At 40.9% G+C, this 15,630-nt stretch overlaps 1 protein-coding gene across 13 annotated transcripts in view; it reads right to left on the bottom strand.

The window, feature by feature from the left end:
• Positions 1 to 15,630, bottom strand: part of celf2 (cugbp, Elav-like family member 2) — a 138,322-nt gene that overhangs the window by 69,420 nt on the left and 53,272 nt on the right. The window lies entirely within an intron of this gene.

The following is a 15,630-nucleotide window of genomic DNA, read 5'->3' as shown; positions in this document are numbered from 1 at the left end:
TAAAGGATCCAGCATTGTCAAATAAGGATAAATATCTCTTGTTTTATGAGGTCCAGTTGTGGTTTATTACCCTAACATCAAAAAACACATGTTTTATAGTTGTAAAACATTTCCAGTCTAAACATACCTTCACTGGCCTGTTCCATTCCTAAAACAATACATTATGAGGAGATATTGCACTTTGAAAGCCCAGTGAAAGAGCACTCCTATGTCGCTGGATGTTTTATCGGTGGAACACGGTTATTCTTGAGACGCTGGCTCCTTTCAGCTCCGACCTGCTCTTAACTTTAAATGACAGAGGTAACCCTCTTATATGAACAGTCAGCGCTAAAAGCATGTCATTTTCTCCATAATGTCAAGAGGGAACAGGCCAGAACAGACAGCTAATGGCACTGTGTTTGTTCCTGCCTTGGATCCCTTGGGTGCTCTGGTTTTGCATCTCACCATAACACACATAATCTCTGAGCTGACCCTTTGCAAAATTATACATACATACGCTGTCTGCTAAAAGCACTGTGTCTTAATGCCCTTTTAGAGGTTTTAAAGTATAAAAAAAGTTTCATGTTATTCAAATATTATATAATTATTATATTTTTCAAAAACTGAAAGAATCCACAAAAAATGTATGAGCATGAGATCACACTGGTAAAACTGTAAACAGACAATTTAAATAAGTTATTGTGAGAAAAGTTCCATGATGCATTAGTACAATCTGCCCTGTTTGCTCTGAGTTTGTTTCATGGCTAACCCTCAGCCCCGTCAGCAGCAGCCGTCTCACTCTGTATTCTCCTCATGCCCTCCTCCTCCCGCTGCAGAGGCTGGAGGTGCACACACTGTGGCTTCTCTCATTACCTTACCACTGGACACCAAAGACCCCTATTCACCTCATTCACACACACTACTGTCTCTGGCACAAACGGATGCCCCCTCCCCTGCCCTCTCTCCATACAAGACTCCTGATTAATCATGTGTTTAAACCCACCCCTCCCACTGTCTCTCACACACTGCCGTATTCAGGATGCAACAAGCTGGGCGGATGAACGTGACGCTGATTCTGATTGGTACCTTCCCTGATGCTCGAGTGCGGCTGATCACATTATTTGACCTTAGCTGATTCTCCATGGGCATGTTCGGGAAAAAAGCTCTTACAACAGAGGAAAATGGAGAGAACTGCTCCTGGAGTCGATTAAATGGTGACACATTTAGAAGTGTGAAAGACAATCCTTATGCCAGGTCAATGCCAGGTTGAGTTATTACGTAATATACATGATAACAAGTACCTGCAGTTGAAGAATAAGAAATAATACAATATGTACTCAAATGGTGACAGTTGTTGGGAATGTTTTGATGCAGTTACAGTAGATATTTAGTAAATGTTGGTATGTAAATGGAAACCACAAGCCACTAATCCTCGGTCGACAATAAGGTTTTGCCAAAAAAAAAAAAAGTCAAAGATGTTTATGTCTAAGGAAACAAATGCAAACGTGTTAAAACACTCTTGAATAATAAATATTCAAATGCCTTAAGCAATGCCAAGGAAATTCAAATGTTCCAATCCAATAATTTAGTTGCAGCAATATGCACCTTGACACCTATGATTTACACCTTGTTCTCTCTCGCTAGTTTATTTCATTGAGGCATAGCTGGAGGATGCAAGCATTCATTACTACACCACAAATATTCACATTTGTCATCTGCCAAAACATCATGGTCTAAAAATTACTCTGTATTTCATCTATCCTATAGCCACTTCGACAGTAATAATAGCACTCTAAGCTTGTAAAATGTGCTTTACAATGCATGTAAATACTGATCCAATCAGACTGTACACATGCTGCAACTGGCATTAAACTAAAGAGATAAATGAGTATATCTTGATATTAATAGGGTTGTTTACAAAAGCTGGGTCATTAGAAGTTTTGGAGATGAGAACAGATATTCACACAGAGGATATACGACAGCAGACTCACCAAACGAAACATGCAATTCAAGCCAAATCAAGTCAAAGTGAGGCTGTTTTGTTTTGAGTTAGTGAACAGATGTGAGTAATTTCATTGTATGACTTTCTAGTAAACTCCTTTATTCCAATAATGCAGAAAATATTCATGCGTTTCCCCATCATGGAGACTGTGACCTGTTCTTTTTGTACTTGGCTCCACTTTCCTCTTTCTCTTCCAGACACTTTTAGACTTCATTGGAGCCTAGTAGCCTGGGTTAAACACACATAACCCAACTCTACAGAGACTGTGGAGAAGAGCCATCCCTTTTTCACTCACTGTACACTCAGGTGAACACCTCAGGTCCAGGGCAGCTTTAAGAGCAGTGATTGCTGTAATAGGCCTATAGAGGAGACAAAAAGACAACAAAAGGATTGAAGGGAGAATGACTTGATAGATGGCTCTACTTTCCAGGTGACTTAGAGGAGCAGCTCCCTCCCTTGCCCAATTTATTCCCAGGGGGCGCTATTACTGAACAAAAACACACAAAAAGAACTTCACACACACATATAGCCAATGCACAGAACAGAGGCAGGTCACACCACAATGGGCAACATTGATTTTACAATATAAACTAATGAAGCACGCTAAACTCAATACAGAGACCCACCTTGTGAACACAGCAGCCCAAGCTAGCCCTGAAGAAAAGTGTGCACATTACAGAAACACAAACCAATTATGTTCATGGGCAAACACACAAATACCTCACAACACACACACACATACGCATCAGTGCAAATTCAAACCAAGTGTGAGAAAGACTGTGCTCCCTTAAGGCTCGCTCTCTCCTCCTTGCTCACTATTTTCTTGGTGACAGCTGTCATCCTTTCAGGGCCTATGGCTGTGCTCACAGACATGCACTCACACACATACATGCACATACAGACTCGATCAGACCACGCTCTGCCAAAGACACTCACTAAAACAGTTTAAGCAGACCCTCTCCACAGTCAAAGTGAAAAAAACGATTTATCAACATTTTTTACATAAGCTGGTCAAGTGACGTTTATATGCAGCAGCAGTATTAAATTCTCTGTTGCTTTATGCCTTTAGCTTATCATTAGGATTAGCCCCCACTACCCAATATGCCTTACTTATCACCTTCATTCAGTGATTTTCCTCCATGCACACTGTATGGAGTTTGGTCTGGAATGTCAAAAAATAATCGCTATTGTATCAGCCTGCAAAACGTCCGTAGAGAGGCATTAGCCAAAGCAATATAAAAAAGTAAACTTAAGAGCCATGAAACAAACCAAGAAGCACCTGAGTGACAAATACATCCATCACTCTAAAGTGTCGTACCTGAATGAGTGTTATGTTTTGTAGTAAAAATCTCTTATTGGTTTAACGTTTGACTAACTGAAAATTCTGATGTGATGACACCATCCCAAGGTCTATATAAAAAGGAATCTATAACTACCGTTTCATACCTTGCTCTTGCATTCACATAAGAGTACTTATAGATTTGTAAAACATGTGGACCTGCTTGGATATATTAAGACGGATCATAAAAAAGTAAAATATTGATTCCTTCCAAAATTATCCCTGTTGGCCTTTAACAGTGTATATGGGAGCTAGTCTTCTGAAATGCTACACCAGGTCGACTCCAAGCTGCTGCTGACACACATTCCAGTCATGTACACATCTACTGTAGCATGTAGGACACCATGGCCTGCCCACTGCACAGCGCTCACACTGACCTGCTCCTGGATCACAGTACTTAAGAATTTGACTGTACTGCTGAATCCACTGTTCCAGCCCAGATCTGTCTGCTCAGACACAGGGAGCCTGTCACACATCTACAGCCTCACATCCTGCAGAGAAAAACAACTACTAGAACAGTACTTAGGTGTCAAACAGACACATTCATCTTAGAGCTACTGTCTCAGTAATGCATCTTACTATAGTGCTAATTTTAATCGTTCTGATTTGATTTGTTAATTGTTGGCTATCACATCTTAGATTGTTGTACCTTTGAATTTATTCTCAATTACTTGCAATCACAATCACCAAAACAATGACAATAAGCAAGTACTTCTGACTTTTCAAATGAGTTTGTATTTCTGAAGTATCCCAAAGTCCTTCTGTAAAACACAAATTAAATTCATACATGTTTTGTTTCAAGGGAATTATGAATGAAAAGGATTTATTGGATACTAAATATCAATCAAAACCAAGCATACAACAAACTGATTATATCAAGCTGGATTAAGTGCCTAATCTGGAAATCCTGACAGAACGGCAGCAGCAGCCCACCGCGGACAGTGTTAATCCCTTGTCACCTTCGCTTCCAGGAACAGGCTGTCCATTTGAATCATGGCGATACCGTTGTGTTTTCATGCTTGTAAGTGTTTAAATGCAAGCATCTGCAAATGTGTGAGTGTGCGTACGTACGGTGTGTGTGTGTGTATGCCCGAGGCTGTCCCTTCAGCGCTGCGTTTGTATCGACCCAGAGCGGAAAGCAGTCCTGTTCACAGCCATGTAGGCCACAGCGTCGATAGGGACAGCAGAATGAGGGCACTCAGCCAAGCAGGCATCACAATGTGGCCGGGGGCTGCAGGCACACACCAGTGCTCACAATGTATACACAGACTTGGACATTTTTCAAATAGCATTCCATTGGAGATTTATAATTTCCCAACGACGGTGATTCAGTGTAATCCTTCTGTAATGCCGCATTAATGAAATCAAACCATATGTAACCTGTATAGTCTTCATGCTACAAATCCAGCCACTCATCATTGCTCTTTATCAGCCCAAAGCCTCTTTAAAAGCAACCAGCCTAAAAGCTTCCTCTTCATCAATGGATTATACACAAATTACTGCATAAAAGAAGACAGGTGAAAAACAATGATTTTGATGCTACAGAGCTTCAGAAAAATGTTCAAAGTTAATGTCATTTATGGCTTAGGTAAAAGTGGAAAACATAGCCTCACATCTAAGACACTTGAACATTTAGAAAGTAAAGTTATTATTCTACATTTATAAATTCTTCAAAAATTGTAATGAACTATCCACTCAGCTCTGTTATTTCAGTTCAAGCTTCAGGCATTAGAACAGTGATAGGAGCGATGGCACTCAACTCAGGCCTAGTGCTTCACAATGTTATTTTCTGATAGCTGGAGAAATAAATGGGAACAGTTTGATTGATACATGTAATTTTATGCAATACTCTTAATTCAGCTCTAAAAAACTAGCCAGTTTTCCCTTGCAGTTTATCACTTGACCATGAAAAATATTGACTTCGAGCGAGTCCAACATGTGAGCCCTTGATGAATCTTAGTCTGTGCAGCTGAATGAGAGATGCGCACTGACATGGTCAGTTGGCTAAATGTCACTTTCTGAGATGTTAATTTATGTATCAGAAACGACACGTGGGTGCTGTTGCTGTGTGCCCTACTTTTGAAGTGCACATCAGTTGGCTGTTTTCAATTATACAATTGAGTCGACCCAAGCTCAGCTTTGATAGCACACCCATATGAACATGTAAGGAGATCACAGCAGCAGAGAATCCTGGGTGGGAAATGGTCTGGGATGTTGTAAAATGGATCTGTGCTGAGGCAAATGAGCCAGACAGCCAAGATTGCCACTTTGCTCCTTTAAGGTTCTTTTCCCCTCATTTTAATGTCTTTCCAGTGGTGCCTTCAGCATTTGCCCCTGCCAAAACCATCAAGCCTGTTTGATCAGCACTAGCTTGGAAGGGTGAAACAAGGTACTTCCTGAAGGAGAGAAGAGTCCATTTGCATCATACTTTATGGTGGGTTATTACAGAATAGACTAAGACACAGTTGGATTTCTATATGCACGATTGAGTAGATCTCCTTAGACATGCTCATACATCCACGTTCCCGTTATAACATAGAATGCAAAACATAGCTAGCTCCATCTACAAATAGCCACTCCCTTTCTTGTCAGTGGTGAGGTTCAACCGGAATGGCACAGAAGTCACTGCATGTTTAAGCTCCACGAGAAATTACAATCCCCTTACCAAAGAAGGAATTTAAAGGAGGAGAATCATATGGGCCCGCAGCTCTGCAAGAAGACTACGTTATTCAATAGAGTGAAAATCAGATAGTGGTTTTAGACTGCCACTTTTGTCAAAGAGCGTTCTGACCTCTGCCAAGTGCTCCATTATGTCTTTACCCTAGACCTGCAGAGAACACATATATAGAATGTCATGTTAGAACTGAAAGGCAAATAAACACTGCAGCCAGAGTCATTCTAATCTGATTTCCCTGGTGCAGTATGAGAGATCTAAAACACACTAACACATGAAGATAAAAAAATACAGGAAGGAAGGAGTACTGCTTTTTGCATGCTCCACTGATCTGTTGCAACTGTCTGTTTACTCAAATCTAAACCAGACAGCGAATACACAGAAATGCTCCCACAGATGAAGTAAACACTGGATTAGAAATAAAAAATTGATAAAGGTACACTACCCAATGCAACTGCTGTCCCACATCCTGCTAAAATGAATCTGAAATGTGCTCATACAAATCAACAGCGGAATAGCTTTTTTAAACTTTCTGTGTCATGTAACAGCAGCAGAACAGTCAGCCACCTCAGACTCTTCATTTGACTGCACGATATAGAGGAGATATTCCCCTAAACAAATCTTGATTCATAGTATTCCTGAGTTGTCTACCTGCCGGAGTCTAAAGTGCCAAGACTCTAAACTGGTTATTGGAGTCTCACTCATTTGTCTATGTCCTAAAAGACAAATTGAACCATAGCTCATTGAGTTGACCGACAGATTAAAATTCTTAACACTGTGCCTACTTTATAAAACATAGATCAGGTTGTCTAGAATCTGAGAGAGAAAATCAGATCTTGTTTAAATGCTCTCTCTGGCCGAGGCATGAGTGATGGTGTCATTACATAGCAGCAGCGCTACACCCACACATTTTATGCCCCCTCCTTATTCCCATAGCACCTGTCACTCTATACAGCAGGCCTATAGGGGACGGGCATACTGTATTTCCACATGACACAGGCATGGACAGGCATCACATGCAGACCCACTGTAGCTGCTGCTGCTAAGATGGATGTCAGCGGTGAACAAATGTTCACCAAACATGCAACTCAAACTTCTAAGTAGTTAGGTACAAAACTGTAGCAGTAAGAAAAACGCCAGCTGCTCAAGGAGAATACACATTTGTGGCTGAAGAATTGTGTGTGTGTCAACAGACAATGGAAATGTTTGTGGAAAAGTAAAATGATGTGCACTCAACAAATGCAATTATGTACTTAAAACATTTTTGAAGATTTTTTTGTATTTGGTTGCCTTTCGAATACCTCCCTGGTTGCAGGCTTAAGAGAGACAAAGTTCAAAATAAGTTCATTAACTCTTTATGATGGGATACATAGAAAATTGCTTTAAACTTGATACATCATTTCACGGTTAACAATCATGACTTGTCACATGTCAGCCTGTTGATTTGAAAAGTGTCTGGAAATCTCAAATCTCTGAAAAACATCTGGCGTCAGCAGCTCTGTTGCAGTTTCTCGGGATAACTTTCTTTGGCTGTAAAGAGAACGCTCAGGCAGCGGGTGACAACGCGAATGGGGCTGAGCACAGACAGCTTTGACAGAGGGATGGATGCAATTCTGCTGAATAAAGGCAAAGATAAATTAAAAAGTGGGAATCTGGCGGTAATTCGATGTATTGGGTGAAGCGCAGACAGATGATGATTTAAATGGATGATAGGTAGCCTGGGCACCAAGAGCCTGAGCGTATGCATGTGTGTGTGAGCAGATTAGATCACTGTTATGACTGCACAAGCCCCCAGGATACAGCAGATAACCATTCGCTGATAACCTCCACTTTTATTCCCACCTCTGCATCATCCTCGCTTCCTGCCTCCATTTCCCAACTCCTCACTTCCCTCCCAAGCACACTTCCGCCACATCAATCCATTCACTGTCACCAGATTCACATTTATATTTTTGCCTCTCCTTCCCCTCACTAACTACATCTAGGAGTCCTCAGGCAGTGCACTACATCATGTTTTAAAATAAACACGTCAAGAACTTTCCTCGGCTTACCACCTATATTTTAAAGTGTTCTCTAACTCAATTCTTCTTCTTTGCTTTGGGCTTTCCCTTTAGGGAAATCCACAGCTCCTAGTTTACTGTGATAGACATACTGATATGGCATGTTTTTTTACCCTTAAAAAAATTAAATAAATACATTTGTTTATTCATTCAGACTTGGGATGAGTACAAAGTGTACCTTAACATGTCATGTGGAATCATTGCGATATCTACAGGCACATTCTCATTTCACTTCAACTTTACCTCTAAACCTAACTTCCTTTTCACAGCCTCCATGGTTTGACCAAGCTTGGGACCGACAACCCCCTGGAATGATTTAAAGCAAGTGACTTCTGTGGTTGGTACTATTAATAATGCTTTAATCACATTTGGAGTTTGCCCAAAGACACAGCAGTAAGCGTACTCAAGTCTGATTGCACTCCAATATTGAGTTCTTCTATGGTTTATAAAAGGATATAATAAAGCAATAACAGCTGAGAATAACTCAATGATTCCCTCATCTCCTGGAGCCGACTGGAGCCAATACAAACACTTGAGTTTACACGAGTTATACTTTCTCATACTGGCACTGCAGAGTCCCCACACTGGCACAGGCGCTTTCAATGAGTTGGAGTGATTTACACAGATTTCATGGACTGACACTCATCCAAATGTTCTCACTCGCAAAATAGATCCAAATGTGGAAGCAATATATTGTCCAAGGCTGGCTCATATTTATGTCAGAAAACAATAGAGTACTCGCACTCTAAGTATTATTTCACCCAAGATCTGAAAATACTTGTGTGAGTATACAAACTTCACAAAACTGACACAACTGAACAAATAATATATCAGTTAAATTAGCACTGGGTACTGGCTCTATTACAGATTTTTTATCTTTCGCATCAAAGTCAAAATCAATTTCTTTCCAACACCACTTTTTATCTCCTAATTTAAAATAATTACACATTGGCAAGCCAGATATCCTTGTGTCTTATTAAAAGTTGCTTGCAGTGTGTGTATTGTTATCTATATGGTAAAAGAAAATTAAAATCTATCAACTGGACAAAATGTCGTAGGAGTGAAGAGGTTTCGCTGCTCATCCAAGCCACTTCTTCAGTTTTGGTCAGTTTACTAGTGGACACGGCCTTAGTCTAAGTAAAGTGTAAGTCTAAAGTCTAAAGTCTAAAGTCTAAAGTCTAAAGTCTTATATCTATCTGAAGGGAGGAGCTAGCAACACAGCAACCTGACAGATACCTACATGGACCTTTTTCTTGCAAACAGCTAGTAGAGACGTAGATATAGACAAAGAGACAGTGGACTTTATGGACAAGAACTTCACAATGTTCAATCAAACGCTGTTAAAGACATGAACAGCATTAATGGCATGGAGTTTGCAGTGTACAACATTAAAACAAATACATATTCTTGGTTAAAAAGTACTTTACTTGTGCCTATACCATGGTTTCAAAAAACTATTAAACATCCCAGAGAATCTATATAATTATTCATTGGCTGCTTTTTTCTTCAAATTGCATTGATTTTAGTGATATCATGCAGTGTCTATGGCTTACCTCTAAATCTTGACCTTGATCTCATCCTCATGCACCAGAACGACATATTCTGGCTGTGCAGCAAATTGATTTTTAATAGCAGCTTCAAAATAATGGTGCAATAAGTCTGTTAACAAAGATGGGAGCAGTTCAACAGGTAACTAAAAAGCCATAAAGACATCAGCCAGGTAAAATGCCCACAGGAGAGCAACCTAATGGCCTTGAGCAGCTGTTACTCCCATAAGAAGGTTGAGTAAAGCCATCCTTCTCCCCATTTCCTTTTCCAATATTGTATGGGATTGTTTTGGTTTACATGATTTCCAATTTGTCTTTTATCTAAACAAAAGTTCTGCTTCATAACTTCTGATTATTAGATTATAATGCCAAAGTCCTCCTCTTTTTCCTCAATAATCAGCTTTTCTCAGTCGTAAGAGTTGACAGAGGTAAAGCATTTGGCATGGCTGAATGAAAAAGAGAGAGTGAGAAAATGAGTGGGAGTGTGCAGAGAAAGAGGGGAAGGTATAGACCAAAGAGGGATAAAGGAATGCAAAGGGGAGAAGGGGAAGAACAGAAAATACAGGCGTGCATGAGGTAAGCTCTGCTTCTGGCGAGGCACTGTGTTTCCCAGTGTACATAAGAGAGACACTGGCTGATGACTGAGGAAAAGAGAGAGAGAAGAGAGAAGAGAGAAAAGGGCTGGTGCAGAGGAGAGATACGACACAGCTCAAGAGGATGAGAGATCATTATTGTGTTCTGTTAAGACTCTTAGGTTTCGGTTATTTTTCTGCCCATCATCACTGCCCAGGGACATGATGTGAACAACAGAACAACATTAACAGTGTGTGTGACAGAGTATGCATGAGTGTATGTATGTGGGTGGCTCTGTGTGTGCGCTGCTCTCAAAGCCTTTGCATGCTTCATTTCTTTCAAGGCCATGCACTGAAATAGTTCACAAGCGGAATCGTACACTGACACACAGTTCACTATCACACTGAAGTCACACACACTATTTGCAAGCTTCTATTCATAAATGGTGTGCTGCATGGCAAAAGGTGTGTTTGACTTTTTGCAGATTAATGATTGTTACAATACAACATAATTATGCTCCTCCTGAGCCCTGAATGAATGGAAAAACATACTTATGGTCAAAACAACTGTTTTATCAAAACTAACCTTTAGAAACTATTCTGCCCACTGTTGGAGAAACAAAAGACAAAAGAGCGAGTACAAGCTCACAGTGCACAGTGAGAGGCAGGCTGCTCGTCTCACTGTGACGGAACTCACTGTAAATGAACAGAAATCATGAACATAATCAAGAGTTTGAGTCCACGGTAAAGGTCGCCTCAGGGATGTGATAACCCAGGATCTAACTTTAAATATTTTACCTGTAAAACACATGATTCACAAGTTTATCTTCATACAAATACACAGTTTCCTAGTTTTGCCACGTCCCCTTTTCTGTTGACTAATCGATCAGCAGGACATGTCTTTAGTCAACCAATAATTTCAACTACAGGCCTCGTACATTAATCCCCTTACACTAAATAATTACGACATGCAGCTCGCTGACCCTTTGTGTGGCCTGACACACATTATCACTACCTGCCCATTCACAGCCACACCCTCACATTCATATCTACACAGAGACCTCCGACACATTGTAGTGATATAAGGCCACCTACACACACCAGTGTCAGCCACAGACAACTGCTCCTGAGCCCCAGCAGAGCAAAGACATTCATCATAATGACAACACACACACAGACTAGAACACAAAGGCACTCAGAGAAAGCCACACAAAACAATGTTGTAGTCGGTGACGCATGAAGACAACTTCATCACATCATATATCACACATACAGCACGCGTCTAAGTAACATTATCAACATAAACATCATCAGGAATGACAGGCGGGCTTCTCGCGCTGCCACTGAATGTGTTTCCTTCATTTTAAAATGTTTTGCACATTGGAGAATCAAAAGGTTCCTCAGGAGGGAGATACACCTACCAACACCAATTCAGCCTTTTCCGCCCGTTCATTTTCTCCTAATCTCCACATCAGACAAATCCCAGCAGTGGTCTGTCCAGAGAGTCCACGGCTGTCAAACCCTCACATCCCGCTCTCCTTCACACCTCTGCTCCTCCCAGTCTGCACATGTCAATTCTCACCCCAGTGTCCTCTGTTCTCCTTCATTTTACACTTCCAGGATTAGTCACACACATTTGCATCATCTTCCCCAATAGCACCAGCACTCGCCACTACCACCTCTCTTTGGTTTTATTTAACGCATGAGCTGACTTTGTTGAGTTTCAGCTAGAGTTACATGGTGTTAGTATGAACAGTGAGCTGGAAAATCTTGAAACACAAGAATTAATGTATTGTAATTAGTAGAACTTATAGGTCTGGGCAATGTGACAAAGTGAATCAAATTAAAAACAAAAATGACTTTCAATTTCCTGAACATAAACAATACTTGTAATAACTGCCATTTAAACAAAAATAATTCTACCTCTTAAGTCTAAACTCGATTAAAATTCAATTCATTGCACAACTTTAGTAGAACCATTGAAAAATTCATCTTAAAACAGCATAGTTTGATTTAGAAAGGCATTCAGCTGCACATGGCAATAAACCAGCAGGAAAAAAAATAAAAATCACAGGTGTTTGGAGGCCTACTACATGTGTTTTAGACGAGCGGTGGCACAAATTATGGTCCTTTGCCACTGACTGTATTTCATTCTGTTTAAAAATGAAAGTAATGTGATCCGATGTGTTTATGGATCTGAATGAAAGCCAATAAAAACTGTACCAAAAAAAACCACACACATTTTCCCCACACACAAAATGAAATATAAAAAAAAACAGCCACCTTTATTTGCATATAGAGCAACAGATTTTGGGCGCTAATGCAAAATTACCCCATCCCCTGAATGTCTCGCAGCGCAACAGTGCAATGCAATTTACTATTTTCACCTGTAAGTAGAAAAAGACAAGAGTGGTTTGACCAGTTTCCTGAGAAATCATAAACAGAACGTGTTGAATCCTGAACAAATTTGAGACACTAAAGTGGCTCAGATGAGATAAAGACATACAAAATTAGAATACAGGCAGATGAACCAAAGAAAACACAACACGGTTTCACAAGGAGGGTTAATTTCGCTGTGACGCTAAACCCCATACGCACACGTGTATAAACGGCAGCTGACATCATCCAGCTCAATCTCTTGTACATATAGGCAACAATATATCACAAGGAGAAGCCCGCATTGTTGGCTGGGAGGGCCGTTCAGCTGTCGTGCTCTGAGCCCCTATGCCTGGACTTTGTATTGATGCCTGTCAGGAAGAGGAAGTGAGAGAAAGAGTGAGGAGCGAGTTTGTAAGGAGATATACATTTGTTATTGGCCCATAGGGAAGAGCGACTAAGTGGTGGGCTGTGTACGCATTAACTGACAGCAGACAGTGTACTTGTCAAAGCTCGCAGCTCCGTGTTCCTATTTGTTTAACGTGGTATATTTGATTACTGGACTATGGAAACGGAAGCTTCCACAACATGGGTTTTTGCAGCTGAATGTGCGACTTCAGAGTGCAGAGGGGGAAGAGGTCACATTTTTCTCAGAGACATGGGAGTAGGAGTGGAAAGAAAAGGCCATTGGTCCTGCTGTTTTCTTCTCAATCTCTCCCTTTGCTCCTTTTCAAATTGCGGCTGACGTGATTTAGAGAAATTACTGATAGTTTCACTTAGTTCTGCTATTACATTATAATTGTCAAGTCAGGCACAGAGAAGGCACAGCCAGAGGTGGAAAGTAAATTGATACTTAATACACTTAATCTTGAAAAATAATAGATGTCTCGCTACATTTTCTAAAGCATAACTTTTCTTGACTTTATGGAATAGGTCATTGGTACTTGCGATAGGTAAGAATACTTCGTGTAGAGTTACCGATAGCAGAGAAATATGAGTTGTTGTAGTAAAAGTACAATATTTTTCTGGAAGTTTTACTTGGGTACAGCTTCCACAACAAAGATAAACTGGGAGCGGAGCCAGATCCAGACGTGAGAGTACTGTTATGAGCGCTAAAGTCGGTAGGAAACAGGAACCAAAGGAAAGCCAATACTTATCCAGCTGAAATAAGATAATGCTGTTAAGCCTAGGTACATAAAAGTAAATCAGCACATCGTCTACAGTTATTCTTGTGGGGTTAATGGCCAGCCTTAAGAGCTATGTTCACATAAATATAAAGTGTCATCTTTAGAGCGCGATCTGCTTCAACCTGTCCGCCTCCTCCACGCCCAGCCGGGTAAAAAGGCCACCATGTATGCCTCACTGTGTGACATACATTTTTCATTACTCCTTCAGTGCAGGCCATATCGTAGCTTTTGGTGATTCTAGATAGAGTGCGTTTATATTAGGGCTGCGCAATATCTCAAAATTGTATCGAAATTTTGTAGTTTAGACCTCATATTTCAGTTTTCTCTCAGATTTTCGCTCCTGGAGTTGTTTACGACGCGCACTCTGGCCAGAATCTTCATTTAAAAACACATATCGCCAAGCTAAACAATACAAACAATCAAAAATCACAAAGCCCTAATTCAAACAATGTACGCAAACCTATAATAGTTTGCTAGACACAGACATACAGCTCCACTTTCCTCTGCCAACGACAATGATTAACGTCAAGCTTCCTCTCTATAATGTGAAATCTTGGCCGGAGTAAATGGGGACTGCACAGGTTAAAGCGAAGCTAAAAAGGAGAATGTTTTTGAATTGTGGCTTTAGAGTTTATGCTTGCAATTAGCCGTGCACCATCACAGACAGTAAAGGTCTACTGTGGTCTGGAGACTACCCAACTCATGACTCACAGATTAGTGTTGTGCTTGTGTAATGTCATATGATACGACCTCGACATGTGACAGCAGTTTACACGAATACTTGCCATCTAGTAACTTCACTATACGGCACTATAAAATTATGATTCGTCTGTAACCTGATTTACATTCACGTGTCCGGTGTTACTTTAAACTGCACGGCACAAAGTAAGAATCAAGTATTAATAGGAAACTTTTTTCTTTTAATCAATATATAAATCACCCACCCTATAGTCTATTTACAGCACTGCAGTAAAAAGAAACAACATAAGCATTCCTTTCGAAAATAAGCCTCCAGTGCAGTGCCTAATCTGAACTATAAACACTTGCCCTTTGGACTCGCTCATTCATATTTTAAAACATAAGAACAAAAAAACATAATAGCTTACAACACGGACTGGGCTGAGCAGAGCTAAGGCGCATATATGGGCTGCATTTTCATAATTCACAAGGCACAACACGAGACATCAGCCACATGCTTCTGTGAGCTGAGGGGACATAAGTGGGACATGCTCTGTGGAGGAGAGAGGGAGAGGAACGCATGACCATGAAACCCTCTCTTTGTCTCTGCTGGAAAATATCCCGAGTTTAAATGAATTAGCTCAAATCCAATTGGAACATACAACTCCTCCATGCATTCCTGCGCGCTTTCAAACCCCCACCCCTTGTGTTGCCTCATTTTGCACGAGTGTCCAAAAGTGTGGAGATTAGCACGCGATGAGGGTAGAAAACGCCTCTAAAGGAGTTTTCAAGCCCACTCGTGTGCGTCCGGATCCCTCCCGTGTCTCTCTCTCCTTGACCCAGCAACTAAAGGGGTAACGTGTAGAGTTTTACGCGTCTCTCCATCTCCCGCTGTGGACTTCAGGCGCTCCACAACCCCAAGACACTGAGAAAGGGCGGCTGCTGCAAATCCGAGCAACTTCCTCCCATCTCGATGTTACCGTAACAGCGATGACAAGCCGCTCTAACCGCTTTACTTGACGAGGGGGGTCTATTTAACGCCACTGAGCGGAGAATATGGCATCATAAAGACAAGGTTTATTCACGGCACTAGCATTAATTCTCCATAATGGCGCTCATTCATCACCATCCTGTCTGAGGCTCTTAACAGCCCCGGGCGCCCCTACAATCTCCATGCCGTTTATCGACGCGTAGGAAAAAAGCAAGATGCCCAAAC

Source organism: Periophthalmus magnuspinnatus, chromosome 23 (assembly GCF_009829125.3).
Source record: "Periophthalmus magnuspinnatus isolate fPerMag1 chromosome 23, fPerMag1.2.pri, whole genome shotgun sequence".
In the NCBI taxonomy this organism is placed as follows: Eukaryota; Metazoa; Chordata; class Actinopteri; order Gobiiformes; family Gobiidae; genus Periophthalmus; species Periophthalmus magnuspinnatus.
This window is presented reverse-complemented; position numbering and strand designations above follow the sequence as displayed.